Genomic DNA, 21619 nt, shown 5'->3' on the forward strand with positions numbered 1-21619 from the left:
AAATAATCACAATTACGTTTCTGCCTGCTTTGCAAAAAACCTCCAAATATTTACCCGGTGGTATAGGTGTATAGGTACTGGGTTGGTATAAAGGCAGCTCCCACAACTCAAATTGCCGGCAACTGCAAGGTTCCTGTTGCATTAGTGGAAAAAGAGAGTTGGCGTGGGGCGCTCGAACCAAAACCCATGAAGCTTCCCAGAATCCAAAGTACTCCAATCCAAGTCAGTAATAGGTTGATTCGTGGATTTATTCAATATCAACAATTGATAGTAAAAAAATAATGAATATATAATATAAAATACATGCACATTAAAAATGTCCTTCTAACGCGTTTCGGGTTAAACCCTTTCTCAAAGAGCGGACAAAATCTAAATACATCATTTAACTAGCTTACATTTAACTATAACATACATATAACATTGTATAAATGTAAGTTAGTTAAATGATGTATTTAGATTTTGTCTGCTCTTTGAGAAAGGTTTATTAACCCGAAACGCGTTAGAATGACATTTTTAATGTGCATGTAATTTATATTATATATTTATTATTTTTTTAACTATCAATTGTTGATATTGAATAAATCCTCGGATCAACCTATTACTGACTTGGATTGGAGTACTTTGGATTCTGGGAAGCTTCATAGGTTTTGGTTAAGTCTATGGAGAAGGGAGTAGGAGAAGGATGCTCCTGGAGGGAGATGAGAGATAATGAGCCAGGGCTGTAGCATACAGAGGATGTCAGGTCTGGTAATAAGTGATACGATACTACAGCTATGTGTAAGGAGAAAACTCTCACTGGACACTGCACCCCTAGAGTAGCTTCCTCTTCCCTCCCTTCTCCATAGAATTTAATGGTATTGCATATGGAAGACATCAGTGAATCTACTTCCGGTCCTGCGCGGAGGTCTCCCAGCTTTGGTCTAGAACAGTAACAGGAGCGGTAAGCACCAAAATCTTTATTTCTGCCCTTCCAAACTGAAACATTTGCACATACTGCCGGAACCCTATACTATGCTGTAAAAGCAATAATGTGATTTGATTGTTTATATGTGTAGGTATAAGGCCTGTTTATGTACCAATGTAGAGATGTTTACATATGCTAATTATGCCCAGTACACCATTGATTAGTTGCCTGTAAGTGATGTCACTAATTGTCCAGCTGTCCTAGACATGTGATTTCCTGTTTACATATGCTAATTATGCCCAGTACACCATTGATTGGTTGCCTGTAAGTGATGTCACTAATTGTCCAGCTGTCCTAGACATGTGATTTCCTGTTTACATATGCTAATTATGCCCAGTACACCATTGATTGGTTGCCTGTAAGTGATGTCACTAACTGTCCGGCTGTCCTAGACATGTGATTTCCTGTTTAAATACCTGTATACTTACCATTACAGCATTCCTATCTTCGAGAAAGGGTCGTTCGACCCGAAACGCGTTAGGGGGATATACTATACATTCCTGTACTTTTGTTTTACCATTCTGGTTTTATCAATAAATTATTTCTACCAATTTGGAGTTGTAACCAGTGATACATTTGCTGATACTCTCAGTCGGTGGTCAGCGCCCGTAGAATCTAGCCAACCCATCCTTATATATCAGTGAAGTGGCAGATGAACCAAGTATTAAAGGAAGGGGAATTTTTTTTAAACTAACTATTCACAAAGTTTCTTGTTTCAGCAAATTCTATGAAATCAGTTAAAAGTTAAGTTTTGCTTTAAAGTATAACTGGACTTTCCCAAACTTTTTGTAATGTAATATGGACGTGTCAGAGATTGTGATGTGCAACTAGGTGTTGAGAATACCGACCATTGCCAGATTGAAAAGGTTGAAGCACCGAGCGAAGTTAGACATAAATGGGTTAATAGGTGAGTGGGGGTCTCAGACCCTCATCGATCCAAACATCTTGTTTTTTATGAGTTAACCCACAAGGACAATGACAGATCAGCAGGTTACAATTCAAGATGCAAAATGATTTTTCCCCGGAATGCTGCTACTTTATGTAGGAAATCTACCACATGGATGCAGAGCTTCTAAACCAAGCACACTTACCTGCTTGAGTGGGCCTCCTGAAACAGGACCCGTTCTTCTTTTTTGTTTCTAATTGCTTAATTTTTTTTATAAAAACACCTTTAAAATTGTCTACACTTTCCTCCTTTCGAAGCTGCCAGGGGGCCACCTCATATATATATATATATATATATATATATATATATATATATATATATCACACACAAATAAGCCTCAGGGACTCCAGCCGGCTGCGCAATGCAGGAGCAGGAATTGCTGAGGGCCGGCTGACGACACCAGCTCTCTGGCTGGGAAGGGCATGGAGGACAAGCAGAAACATGGAACGGAGGCAGGAATAATGATCAGGTGACTAAGCCAGAAGAGGCTTCTGTAACATTGTCAGGAGCCCCTGTGGCCCATTTGCATACTTTCTAAAAATTGGTGGTCCTGGACCTGGGGCATACAGCCTGGCATTTCCCATCTGAACTCTACCATTAAAATCAAGCATGACTGCACCAGCAGGGTCACCTCCACCTCCCACTGTGTGCTGAAACTTCCTCTGCTGCAATGAGATTACATCAGGGAAAGGGAAGTGCTGAGGAAGAAGGAGGAAACCGTGTAACAGCCAGTGAAGCTGCAGCATGGAGGGGCTCTGGTAACACCCCCAGAGCCCTGCAGGCTTAATAGCATAATTTTAAAAGTAGATTTTTTTTAGGGGGCAAGGATAACTAATATAAGAAAATTATCACAGTCACAGGGTCTGGATTTATAAGTAAGTACCCCCGATTTATCATGCTTCATGTCAAACAAAAGTATTTATGGATTCAAAGAATTGGGGTTGATGCAGGTGGTGAAAGTTCCTTTTCAATATCTACTCCCTGCACAGCCTTGGCACAGTCTATAATTGCGATTCTGTGCCACCTGAAAGCTAAGTCTGTACCTGAGTGCCAGCGATTGTCCTTTCCAAATTTACAACTCCTTAAATATAAAAACACACTTTCCCTATTTACTTTCACAGTGCAAACACTAGGGAGGTATTATATTACACCTGACATGTTTTTTGTACTGGTTTCTGTGAGAAAGTGACACACCTATGAAATGTTTAATTTACAGAAGGTTCTCTCGAGATTTCAGCTCTATTAGAAACATGAAGTTGTTGGAATGACCTCATTGTAATTCACCGGTGATTGTAGGAATGTATATGCAGATTTATAAGAAAAATCGATTCCATCTCCAAAAATGTGTGTTTCTCATTTGTAAGGGAAGTTCCCCTTTTCTTAGAGGCAGCTAATGAAGAGGTTGTTCCAGGAAGCCAAAATCACTGGGAATGTTAAAAAGAAGGAAATGATTTCACTTTTTCAGCCTTTGAAGATTTGATGTTTAGATAAAAGTGGATGATACCGCAGAAGGAAGTAAATTCCCTAAATTAGTCATGCACTCTCTTTTCTTTCTTACAAAACGTGTCACAAGACAAATTATAAAATCTATTCCCCTGCCCAGAAAGAAACAGGTCAACTAACATTTCAGCGATTTTTGTGAAAATTTTGTTGAAACAAATCCACACAATAAATACAAATAGTGAGATTTCTGTGATGTTCTAGCTTTTCTTCTTGTAGTCTTGGAAGATTTACTACTCCAGATTTACTAAGAGATTCTGGAATCTTCGTAGTTCTGGTGTAGCACTTGTGCGCCCAAATGAAATCTACGCCAGGTATGACCTGGCCTAGACTCCAGACATAACCTCCACCAATATTCTGGCACAGGGTTATACCGTAGTAAAATCGTCAGACAAAGATGATGACGCCACGCCCACTTCTCAAAAATGTAGGGTACGGTTCAGAAAACTGGAAAGAAATCTCAATTTCCTGGCTATCCATCAGGAATTGCCACTTTTTCATCCATTCTATGCCAGGTAGTCTCCGGGTTACGTACAAGATAGGCTCTATAGGTTTGTTCTTAAGTTTAATTTGCACGCAAGTCTGAACAGGTATATTTTTTAAGTATAATTTCTGACAAAGTTTTATTTATTTGGTCTCTGTGGCAATTGAATTTTCAAAATTTTGGGATGTCATGGGACAAGGATTTACATTAAAGCTTCATTTCATACGTCATTATAACACCTCTGTTGACCATTGCAATCTGGGGTTTAAAGGGCACCTACCACCATGATTCTACCTATAAAGGTAGATCGGGTGGTAGGTGGATGAATGGGACGTGAATATAGCCCTTTTTTGGGCTAATCCTCACGTCCCGGCTATCCTTTTGTAAACTTTAATGCCTGTATATGCTAATTCTTTTAAGCAGCTACTGGGGCGTGGAGTAGCCGGACATGAGGCTACTAGTCGCGGCTACTCCACGCCCCAGTAGCCTCGTTACTCCGCCTACCATGTAATCTTCGTCCCACAGCTCCTCGTAGCTGTGCGCCCTTGTTCGAATACTCTGCGTTCTGCGCATGCACAGAATGCAGGCCTACAGGTTCGCGGCCATAGCTCCAAGGCAGACGCTACTGCGCATGCGCAGAATGCCGGGTACGAGGGCGCGCAGCTACGAGGAGCTGGGCGCCAAAGATTACATGGTAGGCGGAGGAACGAGGCTACTGGGGCGTGGAGTAGCCGCGACTAGTAGCCTCATGTCCGGCTACTCCACGCCCCAGTAGCTGCTTAAAAAAATTTGCATATACAAGCATTAAAGTTTACAAAAGGATAGCCGAGACATGAGGATTAGCCCAAAAAAGGTAGAATCGTGGTGGTAGGTGCCCTTTAAGTTCCATAAATTACCAGAGAGCTTCACCAGAGGCGACAGTGGGCAGAGTCGTCCATCTGTAACTTGGGGTTGTCTGTAAGTCGGGGACCACCTGTATTAGGCATGACAAATACCCCCTCCCTATTTATCTAACTTATAGAAAGGGTAAAGGGGAGCCTACCACCTTGGTTATATATGAAGATATGTATGAACATATGTTATGTTGAATGTTACTTTGGCAACATTGGGACTTACCTTTATTTCCCAATTCTGCATTGAATAGGTGTAGAAAAATGAAAAAGATGGGGCACCAGTTGTCATCACCTGTGCCCCTCCTCTGTGTACATCCCCATTATTGTCACTGTAAGGCTATGCGCACATGATCGTATACGGTGGCCGTGAAATAGACGTACAAATCGATGCTAGCTCGGGGCCCCCATAGAGGTCTACTGTGCACGACTGCTGTAGATGAGGCCATGACCAAGCCAGGCAATATATACAGCCGGTCCATTTATAGCTGGTGTTGTGGCACGGCCGACCTGCTCTTATGGAGATGGGCCGCATCTCCGCCTGGTGGAAACAGGCTACAGCTTTTCCCCTCGTTACGCCGCGTCTTTGCACAAGGCTGGTATACATAGTATACATAGCCTTACCTGTGTGGAATTAGAACTATGCGAATTTCGATCTATAGTAAAATCTCCATGTTTTACAAGTAGATGTGTCACTGGGAAATTGTTGATGAAAATCTTCAGAAGGAATTGGAATGCTATGGATTACATCCGCACTGTCAATGCTGATTTATTATGTAGCATGTGTCTGAGAGTTGATAAAATCTTGTCTGTTTTATCACTCAATATTATTATAGGGATGTTTTATCTGCTGTAACATATCCGCTAGAGGTAGAGATGGATGATACATTTTAAATGTACAGAAAAAGCAACACCTTGTGTACTGTGTATGTGACAGAACAGGCTGAGGTATTATCTACCCCCAGCTACAGCCACCTACAACCCTTTATTATGTCTGTACATCACACAATGTATGAGGTTATTTATCTTAAAAGGTCCTTTAACCCCTTGGCCCCCGCGTCCCACTTTTAAAGATTAAAATTTTTTTCTTGAAACAGAGGAAGAATGGGGGCTTGGCTTTTCCAGGATGAGTTGGATTTTTAAATGGCACCATTTATCCTAACACTATGGAGAAAAAAACAAGCATAAAATGCAACATAAATGAAACATACAGTTTGGTACCAAGCAACTCCTACTACCAAAATCCCAGAGACCCTGAAGTAAAATTGCACAAAAATTAGATTTGGTTCCCCCTTTTGTTTGTCAGCATCTGAATGAGGCCCGGATTTTTACACCCCAGGCATCAGTGAATAAATAGGGTGATCCTATCCTTTATCAGTCAGCCCACCTACAGAGCACTTCATTTCCTAGGCATTAGCGAACCTAAGAGCTCTTTCCCTCTTCCTGCTAGAGTTTATTAAATATTACGTATGTATTGCAACACAATAAGGAACCAGCTACCATAACCACTAACAAAATATCTTTTGACATCTACATGTCTGAATGTATTAGGAAAAAACCTTTAAAAACATATTTTTATAATATCAACATGTTCCAAAATTGGTCTTAAATAACTTTTAACAAAAGCTGGGATCTGCTCCTCTCTTCTTCCAACCTCTTCCACTGTTCTATGACTGTTGTGGGTTTCTTGGCCATAACTTTGTCACCAAGGATTTTCCAGAGGTTTTCTATTGTTTTTATATCAGGACTCTGGGCTTTACATTTCACTGTTTCAATGTTTTCTGTTCCAAGGAACAGCTTTACCCGTTTTGCTGTGTGACAGGAGGCATTGGCCTGCATGAAAATAGCTGCTGATTGAGTGAAGAATGCAGAAAGGAAACACATGGTGCAGCCATGTAGCTGTAAGAGAGGTCCAACTCCTGCTGCAGAAAACATTCCCCAAACAGTGACACTTCCTCCACCACCTTCCACTGACTTTACACACTTTGGGTTTAGTCTTTCCCCATTTTGTCGATGAACATAACGTTTCTCATCAGATCCAAATACAGGCAGTCCCCGGGTTACATACAAGATAGGGTCTGTAGGTTTGTTCTTAAGTTGAATTCTTATGTAAGTCGGAACTGTATATTTTATCATTGTAATCCCAGCCAGAACTTTTTTGGTCTCTGTGACAATTGGATTTTAAAAATGTTGGATTGTCATAAGAACCAGGATTAACTATAAAGCTTCATTACAGACACCTGTGATAACTGTTATAGCTGATTATTGTAGCCAAGGGATAAAGTACAATAAATTACCAATTGTTAGGATCAGTGGATCCTCTGGACCACCGCGGGAGATGTAACTAGCCAACACCCGGAACCGGAGCCTAGCGGCACCTGGTATTCACCAGAGCCCGCCGCAAAGCGGGTTGGACTTGCTGCGGCAGGATACCACTAGGTCGTTCCCAGGTGTGACCAGCCCACGGTGGCAGCCGAGGTCGAGGTACCTTAGCGGATGACAATCTCGTAGACAGGTCCAGGCACAGGGTCAGGGCAGGCGGCAGAGATGCAACGTCAGGTCCAAGTCCGGGGTCAGCAACAGGAGGTCCAGGCAGGTGGGAACGGGAACACAGGCACACGGAACACAGCAACACGGAGGAACTCAGGTAACACGGCAACACAGGACTCAGGAGCGGGAACACACAGGAATACACAGGAACACAGGAATACACAGGAACGCAGGAATACTGGCTTGGAAGCTTTCTCTAAGGCTATGAGGCACAAAGATCCGGCAGGGGACACAGGAAGAGGCAGGATTCTTAAAGGTGAGGTTCAGCCAGTGCACCAATTAGCGGTGCGCTGCCCCTTTAAATTTTCGGGAGGAGCCGCGCGCGCGCCCTAGGAGGCGGGGACGCGCGCGCACGGCAGTCCGGGGAAGAGCAGGAGCCGGGAGAGGTGAGTGCAGAGACCGGCCTGCAGCGGGGGCAAACGGGGGTGCACGGATGCGCCCGCGATCCGAGACAGGGATCGCGGGAGCACCCGTGACACCAATATCCAGAGGTCCGTTTGTAACTAGGGGTCGTATGCAAGTCGAGTGTTCTTAAGTAGGGGACCGCCTGTAAACCTGCTTTCATCACTAAAATGAACTGTGGACCACTTTTCCTCTGTCCACATAACATTCTCCTTAGCAAAGGTGAGTGTAGCCTTTTGATTATTTCTGAGTGGTTCCAGCTCCATGGAGATGTTCTGCATTATTATAATAGACTGTAAGCGAGGCATGACGCCCGGCCATAAATATGAGACAAGATATAGCATGTTCTATCTTTTCCATGTGCGTGTTATGGTGCCACAAGTGTATGGCACCGTACCTCCGCCGGGCGCCACAGTCGTATCTGGTCACAAACTTGTGGCTGGATATACATCCCCACAACTGCAGTCTGAAAGGGGCCTCAGTCCAAATTTATTACTAATTTATAGCCACAGCTAAACATCTAAAAGGTGTCTTGTGTACGAAATCTTTACATTAATACCTTGTTCTCACACTGAATATTTTTTTGCAATAATAAAAAACTGTGAAACATCTGTTTCACTTCATTGTAGATCTAATTTTTACAGAAGGAAACTAAAATATTTAAAAAGAATGTATCAAAGCTTTTGGTTTGTGGCAATTTTTCTTACCTATTCTCGTCCTGCGTGGCTTTGAAGGGTTGTAAAAGTTCTATCCTGTTCTATCCTGGAGAGAGAGAAAAATGGGAAATCTTTACAATTCATCTGACCTTTAAAATCATATGAAGCTCTCATTAACCCACCACTGATTGTTTCATAAGCAGCCTGACGACGAAAGGAAAGGTGAGGAAAAGATATAGGGGTCGTGAGCAATGGAACCCCACAAAGATTGAATACATTGTTTCACAAATTTGCACTTAAAACCTTTTCGGTCGATATTAATAATAATAACGAGTATCTCTCTAAGTTAATACAGAACAACTCATTACTCTCCGTGACTAACGAGTTGCTGTAGAGACTGGGCTAATAGTAGTTGAGAGATCCCCAGAGTTTTGTAAGCCCTTAACAAAGCCCCAAAGTGACAGCGCAGCGACATAACCAGTGGTTGCATCATTGCTGCATGCGCCTTGAAGTGCAAATGCCACCGGTTTCCTACTATATCAGATAGGAAACCGGAATGGTGAATATATAAACATGAATCCACGGATATTATGGTCTCAGAGCCCTAATTCAATTATGGATAGATTCAGGCTATAATCTATTCAATACATGTAGCTGTAACCCACAGCATGCAGAGGATTGTGTTAATTAAAAACACCTGTAAACTTTTTTAGCATAAGGAGTCATTTACATATATCAGCTCCTTCTCTGGTGTAATATTTAGATTTGATACACGCAGAGGCACTTTTCGGAGGTGAAAACATAGAATAGAACGAGCCTAACCGAGTTTCCAAATGTGTAATTTTCCTTTGGTTCCTTCCCACCTTATAATTGTTATATGATCCCATTTGGTCTGAATGCCTCAATAATGACATAAAGGCCTTCTATGGGAGCCATTGTCTGCAGCTTTAGAAACACTTTGCTAGGATTTGGAGATGGCTATAGGGTAACATTTACTGTATAGGAGAGGTATTATGTGACATACTACGCAGTTGTGTAACAAAAAAAAAACAACCAAGATTATTGCTAAGGTGTGAACAGTGTTAGGGAGAACCATATACACAAAGCTTGTAAACATAGAATCAGCACGGTATTTGTGGCCTCTGTAGGGCGCCATATACCCCTTCATCCTAATGTTCATGTCCATATAAAGTGACTTTTGACGGTTAAATAATCCTATGCCAAACTTTTGGATCTAGGGGAAGTCATTAGATATCATCCAATGTACACATCTTGGACAGCTGCCTAAAAGGCTGCCCCCCTAAAAAAAAATGCACCTATCCCTGATCTTCTCCTATATTCAGCCCACTGGGGTGTGGAGTAGGTGGAGCTGAGGCTACACGGCGTGGCTACTCCACGCCCCAGCAGTCTCCTTGATCCTCCTACCAGATATCGTCGGCGCGCAGCTATGAGGAGATGCGCGCCCTCGTCCGCAAAGCCCGCCGTCTGCGCATGCGCAGTAGCTCCAGCTTTGGAGCAGTGACCGTGCAGCCATGGGCCTGCAGACGACAACTGTAGCCTCAGCTCTGGCTACTCCACGCCCCAGTAGTCTCCTTGATCCTCCTACCAGATATCTTCGGCGCGCAGCTATGAGGAGATGCGCGCCCTCGTCCGCAAAGCCCGCCGTCTGCACATGCGCAGTAGCTCCAGCTTTGGAGCAGTGACCGTGCAGCCATGGGCCTGCAGACGACAACTGTAGCCTCAGCTCTGGCTACTCCACGCCCCAGTAGTCTCCTTGATCCTCCTACCAGATATCTTCGGCGCGCAGCTATGAGGAGATGCGCGCCCTCGTCCGCAAAGCCCGCCGTCTGCGCATGCGCAGTAGCTCCAGCTTTGGAGCAGTGACCGTGCAGCCATGGGCCTGCAGACGACAACTGTAGCCTCAGCTCTGGCTACTCCCCGCCCCAGTAGCCTCTTTAGAAAATCTGCATATTAGGGAAATAAAAGGGCAAGTGGTCTGCGCTTCTCCGCGCGCTCTACCACTTGCATCTGTGCCTTAAAGACACAAATAAAATTGGTAGTACTAGGACTTGCCAGCTTCTCCTCCTACAACATATTTTCAGTCCAATAGAAACATTTTTTAGGCATCTCACTTATTAAAAAGTGTTAGTGGGACAATTTTTTCTCTCTGAAGTGTCAATACCAAAAATGGTAAGGAAGATATTCAAGAAAAGGTTCCTGCTGATAACAATCATCAGAATTAGGACTGCAATGAGGTGGGGGAAATAGCAGTGGAGGAGGTTTCTGACTTATTCCAGTGTTCCATGGGCTCAAACACGGTATTTTTAAAACATTTTAATTATATTTTTAGTCCTTCTGCCACTGGTGCAGAAAGCTTTCCACAGCCTGTAGTTTTGCTGACTTCCTTGTGATGTTGATAATATGGAGGTGGTTTTAGCAACTTTCTAACTTTGCTTGAGTGTGTTTCCATGAAAAAGTCCAACCAGCAGTGGGGGTAGAGGTTAGTATTGGTTTTATGAAGGGATCAGACTTTTTGGTCTAAATATTGGAAGAAGGTTCTTTCTGATTACAGGGATATCATTGTACAGGCAGTCCCCTCGTTACATACAAGATAGGTTCCATAGGTAAGTTGAATTTGTATGTAAGTCAAAACTGTCTATTTTATCACTGTAGATACAGACAAAAATTTTTTTGTCCCAGTAACAACTGGAGTTTCAAAATTTTTTTGCTGCAATTGGACCAAGGATTATCAATAAATCTTCATTACAGACACTTTAGAGCTGATTATTGCAGCCTGGGACTATAATAAAGCATCCAGAGAGGTCACAGTGGGCAGAGGGGTCTGTCTTTAATTAGGGGTTGTCTGTAAGTCGGGTGTCCTTTAGTAGGGGACCGCCTGTATTTAATTATGAAGAATGACATAATCATAATTTTTTTCTGTGTTTTTCGTTATCTCCACTGCAAAAGAGTATGAGTTCATGTTATGTTTTTTCATTACTTATAATTATGCAGTATGTTGTATGTGTATAACACCAGCAGCTCCTTAAAGGGATAGTTTTAGAACATTTTTTTGAAAGCCTTAAAATCTCATATTGCATTGTTTTAGACATGTTGTTAGATACAACTGTTAAGTATCTGAATATCCAAAGCCACATATGTTACAGATGTTTGGATATTACTAATACTGTCTTGGTCTAAGACAGCGGTTCTCAACCTTTCTAATGCTGTGACCCCACAATACAGTTCCTCATGCTGTGGTGACCCCAAACCATGCAACTCGCAGTAAAAACACAGTAAAATTGCGGCTCCGATGGCTTTAGGTGACCCCCGGTCTTGGTCGTTCGACCCCCGCTGGGGTCCCGACCCACAGGTTGAGAACCACTGGTCTAAGAGGACTAGAGTTGGGAACAGTCCTAGGAGATCTCAGGGTGTCCTATATGTCTGTTCAAGCAAATTACAGCAATTTCAATTCAGACCAAAAAATATTTACACAGCAATGAACCTGACAGCCAAATCGGGCCTGTAGCAAACCTCAGGAGTTCCACTCATCTCTAGAGGACGCCAATCTGCATCCTGTTGACGTAAAGCTTGACTGTATTGAATAGAAAATTGAATACAGAAATCAGAAATATTAATATGTTTATAAATTAGGGCTGAGATAAAATGGTGTGTATTATGTGACGAGCAGAGGCTCATGTCTTAAGGGATGTTTGAACTGCTCAAATACCCTAGAAAGTTGGCAGAGCTTTCAACATGGGATCCAATGCTAAGTGTACAACACAGGGAAGCCCGCCATACCCCCATGTAATCAAAGTGGTTGGTCAATAACTTTTGAGTGACGAGAGCACAGTTCCCTTCATCCACTAGCAGGACACACGATGTCACAGGAAGTCCAAAGACCTCCTGGGTCATGTGACCTGCAGCAAACTGTGAATCCATAGAAAATTTACCAGGATAAGGTACTTGTATTTACAAAAAAAAAAAGTTGGTTATTTTATATAAGCAAGGCTGTAAGGTATTCTTACCAAGGAAACCAGGAAAGCTCATGGCTGCCAGGGCTCGGTTACAAAAAAAAAAAAACCTGTACTTACCCCAGCTCCAGCTCTTATGTTACATCTTTGGCATCGGAAATTAGTGACCACCCTCGGATTATGGTACTAAAGTAAACGGCTCCCTAGCCCTACCCCAGGTATAGCAGTGTTAAATTCTAGCTTTATCGGAACATCCCGATAAAGATAGCGAACACTTCACTATATAGCCCTCAGAACGCCAGACCAAGCTTACAACGGCCTAAGGCGCTTCGCTCTCTTTAGCTTCTTCCCCAGACCGCCCCTCCCACACCACATGCCGGTGGTGAGTGCCAGGCTTCATGTGGCAGTCACCGCTTCCTCAGATCACCCCATCATGAATACACCGGACCGTTGTAAGCTTGGCCTGGCGTTCTTAGGGCTATGTAGGTGTCAGGCTGGACTGTCAGGCTGGAGGAAAGTGGATCCTCTGGACCACTGCAGACGATGACACAAGCCACTTCCTGGGACCGGAGTCTAAGTGGTACCCGGTTTTCACCAGAGCCCGCCGCAAAGCGGGTTAGACAAGCTGCGGCGTGGTACCACCAGGTCGTTCCACAGGAGTGACTTGTCTGCAGTGGCGGCCAAGGTCGAGGTACAGAAACGGCAAACAGTCTCTAGGTCGGGTCCAGGCAAAAGGTCAGGGCAGGCAGCAGAGGTGCAACGTCAGGGTCAAATCCGGGGTCAGCAACAGGAGGTCCAAGCAGAAGGGTACGGGAATATGGCACACGAACAACAGCACGGAGGAACACTGGTACACAGGACAGCAGCACGGAGGGATTCGGGTAGACACTGGAACACGGAAGGACTCAGGAACGCAGGAGACACAGGAGACACTAGAATGCAGGGAACACAGGAACGCAGGCAAATCGCAACAGAGCTTTCTCTTAGGCTGTAAGGCACAAAGATCCGGCAAGGTAGTAAGGGAGGTACTTGCCTTTTAAAGGTGAAGTGTTCAGCCAGTGCACCAATCAGCGGTGCGCTGGCCCTTTAAATCTTCTGAAGGTGCCGCGCGCGCGCCCTAGGAGACGGGGACGCGCGCGCACGGAGCCAGACGGAGACACAGGACCGGGGAGAGGTGAGCTGCGCCGGCGCTGCGCCTGTGAGCCCCGGGGAGCACAGGTGAGCCCGCGACCAGTGATATGAGTCGCGGGACCACCCGTGACAGTACCCCGCCCCTTCGGTCTCCCCCTCCTCTTGGGCTGTAGAAACCTCTGTAGGAGGTCATGGTCCAGGATGTTGTCTTCAGGCTCCCAGGATCTCTCTTCTGGCCCGAACCCCTTCCAGTCAACCAAGAAGAACCGCCTCCCTCTCACCATCTTCATGTCGAGGATCTCCTTCACCGGGGCAGGAGTAGGTACTTGCCGGGAGAAACGGTTCAGGATGACAGGCTTGAGTAGGGAGACATGGAAGGAGTTCGGGATGCGCATGGTGGAGGGAAGGCGCAGTTTGTAGGAGACTGGATTTATGCGGGAAAGAACCATGAAGGGACCCAAGAATCGTGGACCAAGTTTGTACCCAGGAATCTTCAACCGGATGTATCTAGCGGATAACCAGACCTTGTCACCAGGAGCGAAGACTGGAGCAGGCCTGCGTCTTTTGTCGGCCTGGAGTTTGGTGCGAGCAGAGGCCTGCAGCAAAGAAAGGCGAGTTTGCTCCCAGATGGTCTTCAGATCTCGTATCAACACATCAACAGCAGGAACATCAGTGGGCACAGGTAGAGGAAGAGGAGGACGTGGATGCTGTCCATACACGATGAAGAAGGGAGAAGAACCAGAAGTCTCAGAGCTCAAGGAATTGTATGAGAACTCCGCCCATGGCAACAAGGCGGACCAGTCGTCCTGGCGGGCCGAGACGAAATGGCGAAGATAACAGCCCAGAGTTTGGTTGACTCTCTCTACTTGTCCATTAGACTGTGGATGGTATGCAGAGGAAAAGTCCAGTTTCACCTGTAATTGGCTACATAGAGATCGCCAGAAGCGGGAGACAAACTGAACCCCTCGATCCGAAACAATGTGCAACGGAAATCCATGCAGTCGAAAGATGTGACTGAAGAATAGGTTGGCTAGGCGTGGAGCAGACGGTAGTCCAGGCAACGGAATAAAATGGGACATTTTAGAGAACCGGTCAGTTACCACCCAGATGACAGTATTCCCAGAGGACAATGGAAGGTCTGTGATGAAGTCCATGGCCATGTGCGTCCACAGGTGGCTGGGTATCGGCAACGGCATCAGGAGACCAGCAGGTTTAAGGCGAGATGGCTTATTACGAGCACAGGAAATGCAGGAACCCACAAAATCCCGCACATCCTTGGCCAGGTCTGGCCACCAATAGTAGCGGGAAATGAGGGCTATAGAACGCTGCACCCCAGGGTGCCCAGCCACACGAGAGCAATGTCCCCAAGTTAAAATTCTCTTCCGAAGAGCAGGTCGGACATACGTCTTGCCTGGTGGAAGCTGCCGGAGATCCACTGGAGCAGCCTGAACCAGTCGTTCCGGAGGAACAATATGACTAGGAACGGAATCTTCTCCAAGCACATCTGAAGCACGAGAGAGGGCATCGGCCTTAACGTTCTTCTCTGCAGGGCGGAAATGTATTAAATAATCAAATCGGGAGAAGAATAGAGACCAACGAGCCTGTCGAGGATTAAGACGCTGAGCGGTCTGGAGATACAGGAGGTTCTTGTGGTCGGTATGAATATGAACCGGATGATGAGCTCCCTCCAGTAGATAGCGCCATTCCTCCAAAGCTAACTTTATGGCTAAGAGTTCCCGATCACCAATGGAATAATTTCTTTCGGCAGGTGTGAAAGTCTTTGAGAAAAAACCGCAGGTGAGGGTACGACCCTTGGGCCCCTTCTGAGTGAGGACGGCCCCAGCACCCACGGATGAGGCGTCAACCTTTAATTGGAAAGACCTCTCCGTGTCAGGCCTTGTGAGTACTGGCGCAGTAGCAAAGGCAGACTTCAACCCAGTGAAGGCTTCTTCAGCAGCCGGAGGCCATAGTCTCGGGTTGGCATCCTTCTTAGTCAATGCCACGATGGGAGCCACAAGGGAGGAGAAGTGAGGAATATATTGTCGATAATAATTGGCGAAGCCCAGAAATCTTTGTATGGCACGTAACCCGACTGGACGAGGCCACTGAAGTACGGCTGCCAACTTGGAAGGGTCCATCTGAAGTCCTTTATCAGAAATGACGTACCCCAGAAACGGAAGCCTACTCTGGTGAAATAGGCATTTCTCGAGTTTGGCATATAAACGGTTGGTCCTTAAGTGCCCAAGAACCTGTCGGACGTGGGTCTGGTGAGACTGTAGATCTGGGGAAAACACCAAAATGTCGTCCAAGTAGACTATGACACAAGAGTAGAGCAAGTCTCTGAAAATATCGTTAACAAATTCTTGAAAAACCGCTGGAGCATTGCAAAGTCCAAAGGGCATCACCAAATACTCAAAATGGCCGTCACGGGTATTGAAAGCTGTCTTCCACTCGTCGCCTTCCCGAATACGAATGAGGTTGTATGCCCCACGCAGATCCAGCTTGGTGAAAACCTTGGCACCCCGTAGACGGTCAAAGAGTTCGGTGATGAGAGGCAAGGGATAGCGGTTCTTTATCGTGACTTTATTGAGGCCACGGTAATCTATGTACGGACGGAGGGAACCATCCTTCTTGGATACAAAGAAGAAGCCAGCTCCAGCGGGGGAAGAAGACTTCCGGATGAATCCTTTCTCCAAATTTTCCTTTATATAGGCAGACATGGCTTCGGTCTCAGGCACTGATAACGGGTATACTCGTCCTCGAGGAGGAGATGTACCTGATAGCAAGTCGATGGGACAGTCATAGGAACGGTGTGGAGGCAGGACCTCCGCTTGTTTCTCAGAAAAAACGTCGGAATAGTCTCGGTAGCACGCTGGAAGGTTTTTCAGAGGCCTGTCGCCCAAGGTAGTTGGCAAGACAGGTACAGGGTGAGAGACTTCTAAGCAACGAGACCGACAATCCGGACCCCAACGAAGAACTTCTCCCGTCCTCCAATCAAGGACTGGTGCGTGGCTCTGCAACCATGGAAGGCCTAGCAGAAGAGACGAAGTAGAGCGAGGTAGCACCAGGAAGGACAACTTCTCCTTGTGTAGAGCATCGACTTGCATAGTTAGAGGCTTAGTGCGATATCGCACCGGATCAGAGAGGACTTGTCCGCTAACTGAGGAAATAACCAGTGGCTTGTCAAGTAGGACCACTGGAAAGTGATACCGGGAAACCAGTGCGGCATCCATGAAGTTCCCCGCGGAGCCGGAGTCCAGGAAGGCAGAAACTTGGGTCTGATTGCCGGCACCAACGCTGAGAAGCACCGGAATCAACAAGCGTGGAGAAGCACTGCTCACACCTAGGGACGCTTCTCCCAAGAACCCTAGGTGCTGGCATTTCCCGGACGTTGGGGTCGGACAGGACAAGACCCAAGGAAATGCTCAGGACTAGCGCAGTAGAGGCAGAGGTTTCCTTGGCGTCTTCTGGTACGCTCCTGCGGTGTCAATTTGGCTCTGTCCACTTCCATAGACTCCTCTGCAGGTGGTGCGACCGGAGGCTGGAATGGTCTTTGGAAGGTAGGAGCTAGACGAGGGAGGCGTCGTGGACGGAGTGGAAGTTGCTCAAAACGTGACTCTTCAGCACGTTCTCTGAACCGCACATCAATTCGAGTGGCCAGAGAGATGAGGTCACTCAAAGAGGATGGCAGATCACGAGCGGCCAGTGCGTCCTTAACCTGCGAAGATAGACCCTTCTTAAAAGCTGCCGACAAAGCCGCATCGTTCCAGGAGAGTTCTGACGCCAAGGTGCGGAACTGGACGGCATACTCTCCGACGGAGGAATTCCCCTGACGTAAATTCAGCAAGGCAGACTCAGCGGAGGAGGCCCGAGCCGGTTCCTCGAATACAGACCGGAATTCAAACAGAAAGGCCGCAAGGGAAGTCGTGACTGGGTCGTTCCGGTCCCAAAGGGGGGTAGCCCAGGCCAGGGCTTTCCCAGAAAGAAGGCTGATTATAAATGCCACCTTGGCACGTTCCGTGATAAATTGGCTCGGCATAAATTCTATGTGCAGAGAGCACTGAGTTATAAAGCTCCTGCACATCTTGGAATCGCCATCATACTTGGTGGGCATGGACAGCCGCATTCTGGGTTCAACAGCAGGTAGACCAGTCGGAGCAGAAGGAGTCGCAATAGCAGCCTCAGGATCCTGTTGCTGGTTAGCTAGCAGTTGTTGCAGCATGGCGGTGACTTGCTCCAGTTGATCACGCTGTGCAGCAATCTGCCGGGATTGGTGGATCACAATTGTGGCAAGATCAGGCTTGCTGTGAGGCGGGACCTCGGCGGGATCCATGGCCGGATCTTACTGTCAGGCTGGACTGTCAGGCTGGAGGAAAGTGGATCCTCTGGACCACTGCAGACGATGACACAAGCCACTTCCTGGGACCGGAGTCTAAGTGGTACCCGGTTTTCACCAGAGCCCGCCGCAAAGCGGGTTAGACAAGCTGCGGCGTGGTACCACCAGGTCGTTCCACAGGAGTGACTTGTCTGCAGTGGCGGCCAAGGTCGAGGTACAGAAACGGCAAACAGTCTCTAGGTCGGGTCCAGGCAAAAGGTCAGGGCAGGCAGCAGAGGTGCAACGTCAGGGTCAAATCCGGGGTCAGCAACAGGAGGTCCAAGCAGAAGGGTACGGGAATACGGCACACGAACAACAGCACGGAGGAACACTGGTACACAGGACAGCAGCATGGAGGGATTCGGGTAGACACTGGAACACGGAAGGACTCAGGAACGCAGGAGACACAGGAGACACTAGAATGCAGGGAACACAGGAACGCAGGCAAATCGCAACAGAGCTTTCTCTTAGGCTGTAAGGCACAAAGATCCGGCAAGGTAGTAAGGGAGGTACTTGCCTTTTAAAAGTGAAGTGTTCAGCCAGTGCACCAATCAGCGGTGCGCTGGCCCTTTAAATCTTCTGAAGGGGACGGGGACGCGCGCGCACGGAGCCAGACGGAGACACAGGACCGGGGAGAGGTGAGCTGCGCCGGCGCTGCGGCTGCGAGCCCCGGGGAGCACGGGTGAGCCCGCGACCCGCGATATGAGTCGCGGGACCACCCGTGACAGTAGGGCAGTGTTCGATAGCTTTATTAATAAATTCCAGCGATTTAACACTGCTATACCTGGCATAGGGCTAGAGACAATATTCAAGTTACAGGTCCTTTTTCAATAGCTGAGATGTAAATTTCTCTAGGTGGGTCAGCAATATATTTAATAGTGGCAGACTACATTTGTAACCTACCTAGTGTGATATTGACACATGTTTGGCATATATTATATTGTAGCACACCACACCTGTTGTTGTTGTTGAAAAAGTGCAAATAATGCCAGAAAATATCTGCTATTTTTTATAGGAGTCAATGGCTCGATGGTGAAACGAGGTTGTCAGATATGTATCAAATGGGTTTAACAATTTCAAGCTGAGCCCTAAAATATCAGATTGTCAGCAACATCTACTAAGAATTGCCTAATTTTAATGACCAGCGCATACAAAGGTCTAGTTTTTAAGCTACACTCGAGGAACAAGAATTTGTTCTACACAATTTTTGCCCTGACAAAGTTTAGCATGTCTCCAGTCAAGGAGAAAAAAAAAAACAATCCTGGCCAAATCTCAGACATCTAGAGAATTTACCCCTCCCTCTACTTTAGATAAACAGAACTATTCTATACAGATTCTGCTGCCTTTAGCTTCTCAAACCAACTGCAAAAAGCTGAATGACAACTCAGCGTTACAACAGAATTTGGAATAATAACCTCCACATGCCACTAGAGATGACTGACAAACAAAAATGTCAGAACAATATAAAAGAGCTACCACAAACAAGTAAAGTATTTAGGATTATTGAAAGCACTAGCACTGCAGAAATTTATTTCTAAGGCAGAGGTCACTTGTGGAGTACATGCACCCATTTAGCCATTGGAGGAGTAAAATTAAACTGCATTGTAGTGGTGGGTATTTTACTGAATCTTATCCACATGCTATGATTAAAACCTGCAGTGGAAACTGACCAGTTCTCATACTACTAGTATTATGGAATATGAAATCCCTAAAATCCAAATATACATCTAACACATCCTATCAATCACAATAAATGGCTCCACAAGCTCTCCAGTTCCAAAGGTCCGCTGCCTTGGAGTAATCATTGACTCTGCCATATCCTACAAGCCCCACATCCAAGCACTTACTGAAGTGTTGCCCCCTTTTCAAGAACATCTGATCCTTTCCCAACCCAGTGTATGCAAAATTGCTAGTTCCTGTCCTCGTCATATCCCACTTGGACTACTGCACAATTCTTCTGTGTGGTCTCCTCGCTAACTCTGTAACAGTGGTGGCGAACCTATGGCACGGGTGCCAGAGGTGGCGCTCAGAGCCATTTCTGTGAGCACTTGGGCCACCACCCCAGCACACCGGACAGGACTCAAAGAATCTTCCTGCAGTTCCAAGCAACTTAAAAGATGCTGCTTTCAGTCATATTTTGATACTTACTTCGCTAATTGGGACTGGAGGAAGAGGGAGAATGAATAGACAGAGCCGAATTATCTTTGGAGGACCTCTTGCTGGCCCCTACAGGTCTGCAAATTGTCAATCTTTCTGCTGTGTTGCTGTCCTCAGGAGGCCAATATAATTGTTGAAGAATAGGGAGCAGTAAGTTACTGCTTTAATTTTTGGTTGGCACCTCGCAATAAATAAGGGGGGTTTTGGGTGTCTATATGGGCACTCAGCCGCTAAAAGGTTTGCCATCACTGCTCTATAACATCCCTCTAATCCATCCTTAGCCCTTTTCTTGCTAGATGTTTCTGGAAATTCTGTTGCCTTATTGACCTTGTTGCCTTTATTATATACTCGAGTATAAGCTGACCCGAGTATAAGCCGAGACCCCTAATTTTAACACAGAAAACTGGGAAAACTTATCGACTCAAGTATGCCCCTAGTATATAGCCAGAAGCCCCTTGCTCCCAGGGGGGGGTTATTGGCGTGGAAAGTTGAGTACACATTTTGTTTCTTTTTCTTCTTGACTCAAGTATAAGTTGAGTTAGGGTTTGCTTATACTCAAGTATATGAAGTAATTTCTGAAAGCAGCCACTTGTCCCATTTTCAAAATAAAAATACATTTTTTGTGAGGGCTTCAAATAAATAGGGTTCTGGGCTCAGGTTCAGCGTACACAGGGTTCAGTTAACTTCAGTACGGAACCAGGCTGAGGTCAGGCACAGGTAAGAGGCAGAAGAATCACTGGTCACAGCAGGACTGGGTCAGTCTGAGGTTCACAGAGAAACTATAACCCTCTGTGAGTGAGCTGAGCCCTGGGAATTTATCCCTTGAACTTCCTCAAGCCCCTGACTGGCCAGCCCCTGCATCATCCACCCACAGCCGAGTCTAACAATGTAAAAAAATGTTCCCAAACTGAAAATAATTAGCTTTATACCTAAATGTTATAGATGAACATATGTAGAAACATAGCTACATCATAGTCATATGATGACTCCTGGCCAACCACAGCCATGACTAGGAGCGTCAATTTGCAAGATCCTTCTGGGTCAACACGGGACGCAACGGAACCCAAGTTGAAAGTTAGGGTTCGCTAATCTCTAGTGATAACGTTAAAAACTTGGGACAACCCCTTCAACTCTCCTGCTCACCTAATCCACCTGTATCCACAGTTCTCATCAGCCTCTCCTCTCTACCAATCTCCCACTGGTTACCCCTTTCACAATGTATTCAGTGTAAAATAATTGACCATGACACACAACCTGTCCCCTCCATACATCTCTGACCTAATCCATGAACTATAATCTCAGTACACATAGGTGCAGATTTATCAAGTGTCTGAAAGTCAGAATATTTCCAGTTGTCCATGGCAACCAATCACAGCTCCCCTTACTGGAAATATTCTGACTTTCAGACACTTGATAAATCTGCCCCATAGTCTTCTCCATATATCTCCTAATAACCCAAAACTGTCTCATAAACGCCAGAATCCCCTTTTAAATGTGGCGCAAATCGGAAAACATTGGAATATTGTTGTGATACTGCTGAAAATTTGAACTAGACCATCAACCCAACAATTCTTTCACAGTCACCATTGTAAT

At 45.8% G+C, this 21619-nt stretch overlaps 1 long non-coding RNA gene across 3 annotated transcripts in view; it reads right to left on the bottom strand.

Moving 5' to 3' along the window:
* Positions 1-21619, bottom strand: part of LOC140105704 (uncharacterized) — a 150771-nt gene that overhangs the window by 122275 nt on the left and 6877 nt on the right. For all 3 annotated transcript variants that reach the window (XR_011850624.1, XR_011850623.1, XR_011850625.1), the window contains exon 2: positions 8444-8498. This is a non-coding gene — a long non-coding RNA (uncharacterized lncRNA). The remainder of the gene's footprint in view (positions 1-8443; positions 8499-21619) is intronic.

Source organism: Engystomops pustulosus, chromosome 11 (assembly GCF_040894005.1).
Source record: "Engystomops pustulosus chromosome 11, aEngPut4.maternal, whole genome shotgun sequence".
Taxonomy (NCBI): domain Eukaryota; kingdom Metazoa; phylum Chordata; class Amphibia; order Anura; family Leptodactylidae; genus Engystomops; species Engystomops pustulosus.